This window comes from Strix uralensis, chromosome 3 (assembly GCF_047716275.1).
Source record: "Strix uralensis isolate ZFMK-TIS-50842 chromosome 3, bStrUra1, whole genome shotgun sequence".
NCBI classification, from domain to species: domain Eukaryota; kingdom Metazoa; phylum Chordata; class Aves; order Strigiformes; family Strigidae; genus Strix; species Strix uralensis.
The window spans coordinates 56,426,306-56,439,809 of NC_133974.1; the positions used below are offsets into that span (position 1 = coordinate 56,426,306).

The window sequence follows — 13,504 nt, forward strand, 5'->3', positions numbered from 1 at the left end:
GTCCAGTTTAAAAGATCCCTTTCAGTCTTCAGTGGCCCGACACCTCAGCAATGGCCCCAGTTGTTCATTTCTAAAACCAGCTGTACTGACTTTACTATCTCACCCTCCCACTCAGCAACAGTATGTGGTGATGTGTTCCTTCCAGTAACAGATGAATCCTCATTTCCTGATTCTGGATGATCACCATCAATATTTTTCTGTCTGGCCTTGGCAGACTGCCTTTTGTCTTCTGGCTCCAGTAAGTGAGCAGCCCCTCCTTCCCTGCTGTTCCCAGTTGCCTTGTTAAATCCATCATATTAGAAAACTCAGTGATCGCCGTAACATGGAAGAAAAGCCACCTGATCAAGAGGCACTCCTGTGTTTCCACTTTACCCTTTCTGCTTGGTTCAAATGCCCCACTGGCAACCATAGCTAGCTTGTTGGACGATTGCTTCCCCTACTGAATGAAAGATCAACTATCCATTTTTTACAGCTCTATTCTGATATGGTAAGTGGTAGAACAATGTTGAACAAATTTAGATCTTCTTTCTTACACCATATATAAATTTTGAGGTTCACTTCCATAATATTTTGCCTTCTCCTGCCTTCTTTGCAAAGAGCTAAAAGAATCTTGATTTGCTAAAACCAAATAGCATCATTCTGTCATTTCTGACTTTATCTGTAATATGACCTAGAACCTGTGAAGTGTTCTGCAAAGCAATATCATTAAGCTGGTGTGTATCCTGCCTAAATGGATCTTCTGCCATTTCCGAGTCTAGATAATAGTAGGGTCATGTCTCTTTATTAATAAGAACAAATTTGCAAAGTAGAAGATTAGAGAGTTTTTAATTTTCTAGTTGAATATCTCAGATTGCTCTTGATGTCTGACAAGGTTGGGCACAGCTGAAGGAACATTGCTGGAATTTTAAATTACTGTAGAAATGAGAAAAAAACCCTTTTGGTCTTTTCCATCTTCGAACAGGAATCCGGACTGATAATGTTTTCCTACTGTAGCTGCAGGATTAGACATGACTTAAGTTGGCCCTACAGCCAGGTGGGAATGCTCCTATATCCTATTGTCTTGACTAATTGTTTATGAATTAGAGCGGAAATAGAGCACATGGAGAATGGCTTTGTAACACTTTCCTTTAGACAAAGCCAGTGTCATGGCATGGTAGTAATAATATTGAAATTTATACCACCCATAAACCTTTTATAGCAGTGTAATTAGTTGGGCTATTAATACTACCCAAGCTTAGCCTTATTTTATTGCTGTGATCACAGCTTGTAATCACATAAATGATAATAAGTAATAATGCTTAAGGGCACTGCATAAACCCAAGCATTTTAGTCTCTCTAGTGAGTGCTCTTTGTGAACAAAAGTAGGGGATCCTATAGCTTTCCTCTCCTGTGGGTACTTACTTCCATGCTCTCCTTAGAGGGTTCTCTAATGGAAAACAAGGTCATAAAACTCCTGTTCTTCTCTCACTTTCTCTAATCTGACTCTGCTGACTTGTGTGCTAATACAGGTGTAAATTAGGCAATAAACAGCAAGAAAAAACTGAATTCAAAGAGTTTGGGGACTATTTCTGCAAATCAAAGGTGTGCTGCTTCTTAACAGTGTTATGGATTATTCAAACCAGGCTCCTTATTGCCTTGTGTTTCATGCTGTTTTATAGATACTAGTCTATGATCAAGACAGTATTTCAGGGAAGATGCAACTTGTTTGTCATTTACAGTACTTTGGTGAGTAGAAAGGAGAAGTGTCCCACAGTTACTAGGTTGCTTCTGTGCCCTGTGGAGAGGAGCATGGATGGCTGCTCCCGTTGTGCATCACTCCACATCTAGCATCCTGCCCAGTTGGCCTGCACCAGCATCTCCTGATGTTTCCTTCTGTTTCTGAACCTCTAGTGCAAGTCAGCTGGTCCAACATCAATTCTGTTGTTTAAGTCCGGTGAGAATAGGGTGTTCACAAAAAGAAAATGGGGTATTTCCTTGTAGTGTTAATAGTCAAAAGAAGATTCACTCTGCTAGTGAGCAGGCATTTGAAAGGAGTGAAATAGGCCAGGAGCTAACTGCAAGCAAATTAGTCAATACTCATCATCCAACCAGAATAAAATGAAATTTAATTAAGCAGCCTGGAATGACTGTGTATCAGTCTTGGGCATTCTTCCCACATTAATAATCTAAATACTTTAGGGAGGAAAAAGAAGTCACTACTGATGACTTAATTTGAAAGGAAATTAAAGGCATGTTTTAAAGCAAAAGGTGAGATGGAAAATGACCCAATCTGTTACACCAACCCTGATAGCATCCCCAGCTGCAGTTCATATGATAGCTGCCCCCCCTTTTTGTACGAGCCCCACAAGGTCAGGACCGAGCCGCAGTTTCAGAGGCTGCTCTCTGCATCCCTACCTCAGGGACAAGAGCTGCCTTGCCCCAGGAGGGGCCAGGGGAAGGAGGCTCCCCTACTCCCTGGCTGCTTGCTCTGTCTACAGGCTGGTCCACCCTGAGGTTGCTTTTAGCTGAGGGGTGGAAATAAAACAGCCAAAGTAAGGTCCCATGGAGCATCCCAAAGCAGCTAGGGTCTTTTCTGCTCTTCTCCACAGCTCAGGGTAGGATGGCTTTAAGCATGTTTAGGCAGTAAATTTAATTTACCCACACTGAGGACACCATCTCAAAATCAGGGCAATTTCTAATATTTTTCTTTGTTTAATCTTTTGAGCTAAAGCCATATTTGCTACTAAGACCCCAATTCTTCTAACTAGTTCACTGGAAATTTCAACAATGAGAACTTCCTTAAAACTTTTATTCAAGGAAAGTGAGGAAGCAGGGACTACCTGAAGAAACAAGCAGTTGACTTTCATCTTTGGCTATTTATTTAGCAGTTTCCAACATAGCCCCCTTAGGACTGCTTCTAAATCTCCCAGAAAAAACAGAGATCTGTGTGAGAATTCAATTTCTGTTATATTTAATAGCACCATCCTTACAGTATTTTGCACAAGGTTCTTTGATAAATATTAATATCAAAGAACATGGTTACTATCTTTTAGTTTTCTGACTTTCAAAGTTATTACTTAGTTGTGTAAATGCTTTCATAACCTTCTGCCTGATATCTTCTATTCTTGAGGGCCTTTCAGCACTTCCCAATCTTGTTTAATTTTGATTGGGTATTTGAAACTACTGATACATGTTTCTTAAAAACATCATCTCTTCAGTTATGATTTGCTACTTGCATCAAAAAAAGTAGAAAGCCAAATTCAAAACATAAATATATTTGTCCATGATGCTACTCATCTTCTGAACACATCATGATCAGTATTATCACAGCTGAATTTGTAAGGGAAGGTTGAACTTTTGACTTCAATGCATTTGCTGGATGCTTACAGTTAGTACCATTTCTTCCTCTGCCATGTCGTCTACTGTTCAAGTGCTTTCAGTGCTTGTGGATTTAATGAGATTTTGTTTGACAGCCTGTCTAAAGATCAAGTTTTGGCCTTCATCTCTATTACCTAGAGTTTCCTAGCTTTCATGGAGTATTGGTTCTGTGCTGAATGAAGGGTTAAGTCCCCCGCTGTTTTCAAGCTTAATATAGTCCTGCTTTTTGGCTTTTACATGGGATTGTTTAATTTTAAAGCAAATTTTAATGTTTCTCGAGAAACAAGCCTATTCTTAAGTCATACAGTACTCTGCTGCTTGGAAGATATGATAGAAATTTTCTCATTTTGAAGCATCCACCAAAAGCTTAAATATTTTTAAATTGTTTATTTTTCTCTGCCATTCTGGTTCATTACAACTTAAGCATCCATAAATTGATCTCATGCTAAGATATCTTGTGACTCCTCAGAGCCTCCCGATATAGCCAATACCCTAATTGTTTTTAGGCACTTCTGGAGGAGTTTCCATGTGTGCTCCAATACAAAAGTCAACAAATTGTGGTTGAGAGAGAGACAGTGAGCTCTCTGCATGAGCTTGTTGTGTCAATTACTCTAAGCTGAGAGATAAAAAGTAGTGGAGGAGAGGAGATGAAATGAAGAGCAAAATTGAGCACCCCATTTCAGTTTTCCAAGACAAAGCACTTGATAAAACCAGCTCTGTTTCTCAGACAGGTGTTCTATGAAAGCAATTGCTGCAATTGAACCAGATGCGATATAGTTACAAACAGGAAGGGGCAGACTCCAAAGGACAGTCACTATTGACTTATTGTTCATGCTTATTTGCATTGCAAAGAATATTCTGAAACTTTCCTTTAGGATTATTAATGCTTTGCAGTTTGGCAGGTTCTTTTTGGAGTTCAGTTGTAGAATAGCTGCTTAATATACTATGAATTTTTATGAACACAGAGAAAAAAGCATTTTTTGTTCGTCTGTGTAGTGGGTTGTTGGACATCCTTAGCTCAACTAGGCGTAAGGTTCTGTGGATGGGTTTCTATTTACAGCTGTCCCATCAGTTAAAGCTCTGTGAGAGTAAAGCAATAAAATTTGCTATCCCCATTTAAAATTTAGATCATAGGCATCTAAGAAATGTTGCTTATCTAACAGATAAATATTAAAATTCTAAAAAGTGCATTTGGTTTTACAATGTCAAAAATGCTTATTTGACCAAGCAACTGGAAATACCCTATTCAAAAATAGATTAACATGTCATAATCTAACAGACAGGGAATGCAAGTATGTCTGAAATACAAAGAAGCAGCCTATTCAAATAATGGTGTGAAACATTTTGACTTCTGTGTTACTGCAGTGCAAATTTATATAATGTAATTATATAATAAGGAAATCATGTACAATATAGTTCTTCACATCCTGAGTTATAAAGCGCGCAACACTACACAGCAAAATAGTGTCCAGTAAGGGGGCTTTAAGGAGTACAGGTTTGAATCCAGAAGCTTTCACATTAAAGAGTTTCCCAGAACTTTGTAGCTACATCTGCTGCTTCCCTGCATAGGAGGACAGGAAGATGCCTTCCTTGCAGGATAAGCTGTCCCATGTCAAATTCATTATTGCTCTATCTTTCCTGTTGCTTGCACTTTTCTTCCCACATTAAGTCTGGGATCAGCTAAGGTTATTCTTATCAGGAGAAAGCTTCATCTTCTATTTGATACACGTGTGAGTGGGATCCTGCAGTGTAGAAGCAGGAAAGGGAGTCCCAAGGCTGTGACGAGGCCTGGTTTCGCATATCCTTTACCAAAATGCAGCCTTCATCTTCTAGTCCATTAATCACCTGCTCAGCAGAGAAAAACTGTCCCTTTTAGGTAAGAAAAAAAAGGCCTTAAATTTGTTTGGGTTTTAGCATTCTTACTAAAAGCTATGTTGATCATTTACTGATACTAGTTTTCTTTAGCTGCTCTGTCCACATAGATTACTCAGAGTTTTGGCTTAGTCATTGTAGAAGTGATCACAGTTATCCTGTAAGGATTCTTTTTAGATTGGGCAACAAATAGGCTTGACTCTTGATTTAAAAATCACCTTCAGCCAACCCTTTTTTTTGCAGTTAACACTAATTACGAGAACAGTTTGCACATCTGATTTTTGGAGGCTGAGTTACTTCTGTTCACCTGTTTAATTTACTTCTGTGTGCATGAATACAATCACCTGTGACTAGAAACAATTCAAATGAAAAATTGCACTTGAAGATATAAGCAGGTGTTGCCTTAAATAACAGCTCCTTCATCTCCTTCTGGTGAAAACCAAAATTGCTTTTGCAGCTGTATAGGAGAAATGTTTTATAGATCTGGTTGATTTGTATTGTTTGTTAGATTACATTTCAAATTTTATTTATATACATACAATTTGTTTTTCATTTCTATATTTCACTGAGTTCTTTAATCAAAATATGAATTGAAGAACAAACTCTGGACTTTGTCTCAGTTCAAAGCAATTTGGGTTTGAATAGAATTTATTTCCCCTGAAAAATTTCTTACTATACAGAAAGATTATTGATACAATAGTGATAATTCCTAGTACTCCCAAAGGTTATGATTTCTAGGAAGGCAGTGCTTATTTCTGTTTCTCTTACAAACTTCAGGGTATAATTCGTTTATGCAGTAACTCTTATTTATAGCCTGGGGAAACAGGATTTATATTTCTGTTGTGTTGATGGTAACAGATTTGTCAGCCTTAACTTCTCAAATACCATGCAACTGACCTTAAAAAAAAATGAGACAAACAAGCAGGAAAACTGTGAATTCTAATAATAATACATTTTGGATGCCCTTTGGCTGATGTAGGTTTTAACTTTTAGAATATGTGTAAGCCATATTTTCAAGTTTTGCTGTATGAAGTGAGTGGTTGAGTTCGGGTTTTAATGGAGGTTCCAAAAGAAGCAAAATGAATTGATGCCAGAAACTGTATGTTGAGGGAATTATCAAATACTGTAAGTAGAACGAAGGGTTGGCTTTGTGCATGCAGTGCTTTACAAAGAAAATACTGGTCAGCAGCAGTGAAATGTTTTAGGAGCTTGTCATTTTTCTCAAATGTTTCATACTGTAATTCTTTAGAAGTCTGAGAATACCCTTTCAACATTTTTCAAAATGAAACTCTTCTTTCTTAAATGTGAAAGACTTTAATTTTTCAAAATAGTTTAATTGTATTTTAAAATGCTTGATCAAATTAACAATCAAAACACTTTAAATAACATTTCTTCAGTCCCAAATACCCCTAAAAATTTTTCCTGAAATTTGAAATTTTGTCTTCAATGCAAAATCTTTTTTTGCTCTTGTCTAAGGTTGCACATTTTTTAAAAAAAAAATCTGTTCATTATCTTATTTAAATCATGAGATACATCGAAATAGTAAAAATTAGACATACTTTAGAGTGCAGTGTCAAAGCAAAATAATTTTTTTCTAAACTTTTTGTGTTGTAAGTTTCACATAAATATAAATTGCAAGCAAGTTCTTTCAAGTCACATGCTGTGCAGCCCTGAATGATATGACATTGCATACCCTTGGGTTACATACTTAACAGTGGACTAAAGCATGAATTATTTAATTTCTTATCACTTCTCAAGGATTATTTACAGAACTCAGCACTCATACACTTTTTTTCTTTGTTTGCCACAAAACAGAGGAAGTGCTTCGACTGCCGTGCCACACATTTCTAAGGCAGTGTAACAGTTACAGTAGAATACATACTGAATTCTCTATTAAAGTTTTAAATTACTTTTAACATTGGTAAGGAACACTCCAATCTGTGAAGATTTTGTCTGTTACTTTTAATTTGGTTTTATTACAGGTTTGCTTTTTTCTTTTTTCCAAACTCCCAAGTCTCTCAGAAGTGTTGGTTAACACTTCAGGCATCTAATCTGGACCTGGCAATGCTGACTCTGAGAGGACGAGTGTCTCTTGGGGTCACAGTTGCAGAACCAGATCCTTGCTTCTTTATGGAGAACAAAGCTGTGCCAGCAACTCTTCTTTTACTGAACTGTTAATAGAACAAGAAAGTTGGGGGTTTTTTGCTTGGGTTTTTTCCCTTATCTAACTAATTGTGGGATAGTGGCAGGTTTGCTAAAAGCTCATGAAAAATCTCAGTGCTCAACATTTCATTATATCTGTTTCCTGACACAAGCCCTTACAAATATTCTTTTTTCTTTTTTCCCCCTCTTTTCCTCCCTCTCTCCATCTGCCTGCTTCATTCGCTTTCTCTTACGGGGCAGCCAGCTATTTTCATTTCTTTAGGACATGGGTCTGTTACTAGCAGTAATACTGGGCAGAGATGATTTCTGATCCTTCATCCCTGCTGTGGGATGTGATATTCTTGTGTTTGATTCTGTTAAAGTACCGTCTTATTACAAAAGCTCCAAGGTTTTGATTCAACAGTAATGACAAACAAGCTATAATGGAAACTTAGATTTTTTTTAAGCTTCTGCAGAGGAAAATTTTGTTGTTATTTGTTACTGTTATTATTAGAGGAGGATTTGTGTTTAGAACTTCAGGACAGGTATGAATTAGGACTTTAGGACAGGTATGAATTAACTAGTATAAATCAACACCCTAATTCAGCTACAGTGGTTTGTATCAGCTGAGAATTGGGTGTTTGGTGATGTTTACAGGAGACCTGTTGCAAGCAGTCAGCGTCACAGGCCCAAGAAGAGTGAAGTTGTTGCAGCTCTGTTTGTTGGTGACACTGGTGATTACAGTCATCTGGAAGCATTATTTCAGCTAGAACAGTCAAGGGGTGAGTCAGTGGCCAACAGACAGTGTGAGCTTAGTAGTAGCAATACAAGGACAAACAAAATGAATATAAGAAATGTAGGAATTTATCCGATAAAAGGGAAAGGAGGGCAATATAAGGATTAATTAAGAATGATTTTAACTCTATAAGGAACGCAGAACATGAATCATGAATGTACAGACATTCCCAAATACTTCACTGACTTACTGATTTCTTAAAATTTTGTCTGTGGTCAACTGAAATCTTATTTCTGTGTTATAAGGTCCTTGAAGCAAATCCCATGTAAATGCACTCATCAGACATTGGCACTGTCCATTTTCTTTGTTTTCCTCCCAGCAATCTCTAGCAGAAGAGCAAACAAGCCTCAGCAGACTTAACTCCATATTCCGCAGTACTGGTATCTTATTCACTTTCATGTTTATTTTGAAAACTCTGGTCATAAAGTCTAAATAATATGCCAGTCAATTTCTGTTAAACTAAAAAGTTTAACTTTTAATGGTTAACTTTTCATGGTTAACTGTTCATGGGTAAAGAAAATGCTTTAAGATAAGATTATAAGTGCTAAAAAGCAGAAAAAAACTAAAGAGCATTGTGCTCAATAATTATGAGCAAAAGTTAATTATGTTTACGTTTATCATTGCAAGGAGCTCCCATTGTGATTTTAAAGGAATGGAGATGGTGAATCCCCCTTTTTCATGTATATAACCTAGAGAAGCTCAGCAGTGTTGTATGTACATAGCTCCAGTGGGAATAAAGCCTGTTCTTTAATCTGTGTTTACATCTAGTGTACTTCAGTCATGCAAACTCTACCAAGTGCTAGAGAGTTAAATTCTAAAAAATCATTTGGTAACATTAATCTTCTCTTCCCTTAAATTGCCTCTACTCCATGCTCAGCACATTGACGTATCTCCCAACTGTTGTAAGAAAATAAAAGCAGGTGCACGTTATTTGAACATCAATGTCTCATCAGTTTTAACTATATGCTTTCTAAATTACTTGTGAGACTAAATATGAGGTCTGGATGCCAGACTCAGAAGTTGACCATCTGTGGACTAACAGTTGCAAACTAGTGTATTCTTTCATAAGCAAAATGCTGGCCAACCTATTGCTTCCGTCAGCCATGGCAGCAGAGCAAAAAAACGACGATCCTTAGCATTTATGCATATTCAGAGGAGGTCATCGTGTTCACTGCGTGTCAGCTGCACATGTGCTCTGGATGAGGCACAGAGAGGGGGAACGGGGGAAGTGGATGATATTACTGAGAGGGATACTTTTATTCTCTGCCAGAGTCAGTCGAAAGTGCTGTCAATAACAAGCACCATAGGAGAGTAATGACTGCAGAAGACCTCTCTCCCACAGTGAGATGCTGCAAAGTCTGAATGCCAATCAGACCCCTCCTTTTCTGGCTGTGCAGCAAAAAAATTCCCTTTGTTTCATGCGTGTGTGGATGATTGAAGCTATTGTTGTTTAGCCTGGCTCCTTCCTCTTTGTGGCTCACTCGGGGAAAAACAAGAGTTGAATTGGGGCTTTTTCTTCTACAAGAACAGCTATGAAGGAAATCAGTCCCATTCCCAATTAAAGACTTCAGTCCCACAGAAGACTGTCTTGGCTTTTCATAGCCATTCCAGGTTGGGAATAACAAAGAGATGGTGGAGGGAAAAAGTGCACAATATTTTCTGGATCTCACCACTAATGTTTAAGGCAGGGTATTTATAATGTTTCTCTAATTTCAGAAATTTAGCAGACTTTGGGTAACAGGACTGATGATATGCTGACATTATTGGCTGGAGAACTGACTAAATGCTCTCACAGAGTATAGCGATGCTCTCCTAGGGAAAGTTTGATCTGGGTAGCACTGAGCTGGCAGACACCATTAAGAGAAGTCAGTCTGTTGAACAATTTAATACAGGTTAAGGAATCATCACACTGAACATAACAACAGAACCTGTGGATAAATGACATTAGTCCTTAGCTGCAAAGCCAGTCTCTGGTTCTGTGGTTTGTCTTGATAGAGAGCAGCAAATCTCTGAGTCAGGCTTGCTCCTGGACTTCAAATACAGTGGCTCATGGTGTCACTGTTCTCAGGTGAGCAGATAGAAAGTTGTCATTTTCTATAGAGAAAGGAGGATTTTATTAGGTTGGAATAACCCTTTAGGTCTTAAAGGGTTGGCTGAAAGACTGGACCAGCATTTGTAAATTCATCTAATTAGTTACAGCTACAGGTAGGACCAAGACAAACTGAAAAACATAAATACAGTAAATGGTGGAAGTAAGACTGGTGCTGAATTCATCTTCACTGATACCTCCACTGTAATCCCATTGACTTCAATAAAATCCCTTTAAGATGGTGCTTTCCCAGCACAGTGCTCCAGGGCCTCACCAACAGGCAGCAAATCCAGGCAGCAACTCTGGGATTAGCCAAACTGGCAGTCGAACAAGTACAGATGGAGCAACTGCTGGGAGGTCCAGTCACAAAACCAGAGCTGAAGCAGGCTGGCTGCTAGCTGATGTCCTGATGTGAAGGTGTTTCAGCTGGTGCTCGCTGCTCTCTTCCTAGCTCTCTAGCCAATACCTCTCAAAAGAAAACAGATGTGTGTCTTCTTTGCTTTGCTGCTGTCGCGTACCAGAAGTGGTGAAAGTCTTGCCTCAGCCCCTGAGTGACAGCAGGGCTAGAGAGCATTGCAAGTGGCCTGGTTTGGGCAGCAGCAGGTTAAGGTGCTATTTGCTGAAGGGCGATGTATTCTTATGGCACAGCCTTTGCACTGGGGGTCATCCTCTTACAAACACAGTGTCACAAGTGTTTTCCTGGTTAGTGGTCCCCACCATGTGTTGGAATACCAGACCTATAGCTTCACATCAGTGTAGGCATACCACAGCCCTTCTCATTCCTGCTATCTTTCCCTGAGGTGAGGGATCAGTCCTGCATCTCCCATGTGTCCTTTATAGAGGCCCCCCAAAGAAGGGAAGTTCATTCTCCCTCAGAGGGGGACTAGGAACAGTCTGACCCTGTCTTCTGTGGAATCATTTAATCACTGAGACTTTCCAGTTGAAGCTGAAGTTCAGATCCTGCACTTGGGCCTTTTATTTCAACTACTTGCATTGGTGGCCAAAAATTTCTTTCATTGACCTGCAAGTATTTATGCTCTGATTTTTGAGTGCTTTAGCACCCCACATCAATAGCTCTTCCTGAGAGCTTTGTTCTTACCCATCCTGGCCTGCAGATGAGATGTAGTAACATGTGCAAAGCCTGCCATATGTGTTTGTGAGAGTGTTGGCTGAAAGAAATAATATAAATTCTGTGTGATGCCTATGGCAAACATGTTAGAAAATAATTAGCCACTGAAATGATCATGTTAGGAGAGACATAGTGAAAACTAATCTTTTTTTTATGATTTAGATCTCTTGCATATGGATTTATGAAGTCCCAGTGGATGCCATGCTGGCAATTAATTGTATTACAGACATCAGCTTGCTTGTTTCTGTTCAGCATCAAGTCTATTTTAATGCACAGGGCTGCCCATAGCAAAGTAACAGTAACCCATCAACAGTGTCCCTTTTCTCATGTTTTCTTTCTCTACAATTCTTAATAATTTTTGTCTAAGAATGCACTGTAAAATCACAAAATCCTGGAAAGGATAGGCTCCTTTCCCAGAGAACCATAATTATCACTATCAACAGGCATTATTGTGGTGTTACTGCTATCCATCACTGTGATGGTTTAGCCCCTGCCGGGGGTCTGAGACCACGCGGCCGCTGCCCCTCCCCCACAAAGGGAGTGAAATACAAAGCCCCGAGACTGAGATAAGGAAAGGTTTAATACAACAGTGCAACAGCAACACAACAAACAATAACAACAAGAATAACAGTGATAACAATGAACAGAGCAAAGTATATACTGATACAGCAGTGAGAGAACCGGCTGCGCCAACCCACGCGATCACCGATTCTTCCCGCGCTCGCGCCAGGATGTGACCTCAGCATGATATATGAATAAACCGGCTAGAGCTCCCCCCCCACTGCTGGGGAAACTTAACCCTATCCTGGCTAAACCAGGACATAATCCACCCCTTTATTCTATACCATGTGCATCACATCCAGCTGCCATTTAGCAATTAGCATTGACAAAGAAAAATTAACAAAAGCACAGTATAACTCACGGTGTGTTTTCACCCACAATCAAGTCCCCTTGTGGTACGCGTCGGACCTCTCCATCCTTCTGCATCACCCAGCAGGTGCACCCAGGTCCTTAAGCAAAAACAATCCCATGGATGGGTTTGCCTTTGCCTGGCGCAGGACTAACCCAGACCATTTTTCCCAGCACGTCCCTCATGCGCACCACAGGGACTTTATCCCCGTCTACAACACGTGGAAGTTTTGACTGAGCCGGGCCAGCTCGATTGGCAGATCCTCTTGTGTTCACTAACCAAGTGGCCGTTGTCAGATGTGTGTCCCAGTGTTTGAAGGTTCCACCCCCCATTGCAGCACTCGATCTTCCCAGAGGCTGGTGCGTGGTAGGGGATGTGGTAGACCCACTCGATGCCGTGTTCTTCTGCCCAGGCATTTATGAGGTTATTTCGGAAGTGAGTCCCATTGTCTGACTCAATCCTCTCTGGGGTGCCGTGTCGCCACAGGACTCGCTCTTCAAGGCCCAGGATGGTATTTCGGGCGGTGGCGTGGGGCACTGGATAAGTTTTGAGCCACCGAGTGGTTGCTTCCACCATTGTGAGCACGTGGCGCTTGCCTCAGCGGGTCTGTGGCAGTGTGATGTAGTCAATCTGCCAGGCCTCTCCATATTTATATTTCATCCATCGATCTTCATTCCCCTGGGGCTTCACCCGTTTGGCTTGTTTGATTGCAGCACACGTCTCACATCCATGGATGATCTCTGCGATGGTGTCAATGGTGAGGTCCACCCCTCGATCTCGAGCCCACCTGTATCTCTGCCTTGGTGGCCCGAGGTCTCATGGGCCCACCGGGCTATGAACAGTTCACCTTTACGCTGCCAGTCCAAGTCCACCTGAGCCACTTCGATCTTAGCAGCTGGCTCCGCCTGCTGGTTATGTTGATGTTCATCAGTGGCCCAACTCTTGGGTATATGGGCGTCCACATGGCGTACCTTCACAACGAGGTTCTCCACCCGGGCTGCAATGTCCTGCCATACTTCAGCGGCCCAGATGGGTCTGCCCTTGCGTTGCCAGTTGTTCTGTTTCCATTGCTGCAACCACATCCACAGGGCACTTGCCATCACCCATGAGTCAGTGTAGAGATAGAGCCTCCGCCACTTCTCTCGCTCAGCAATCTCCAAAGCCAATTGGATGGCTTTCACCTCTGCAAACTGGCTCGATTCACCTTGT

The 13,504-nt window shown here is 40.4% G+C and overlaps 1 protein-coding gene across 1 annotated transcript in view; it reads left to right on the forward strand.

Annotated features, from left to right (window-relative positions):
- Positions 1 to 13,504, forward strand: part of SLC35F1 (solute carrier family 35 member F1) — a 256,678-nt gene that overhangs the window by 158,453 nt on the left and 84,721 nt on the right. The window lies entirely within an intron of this gene.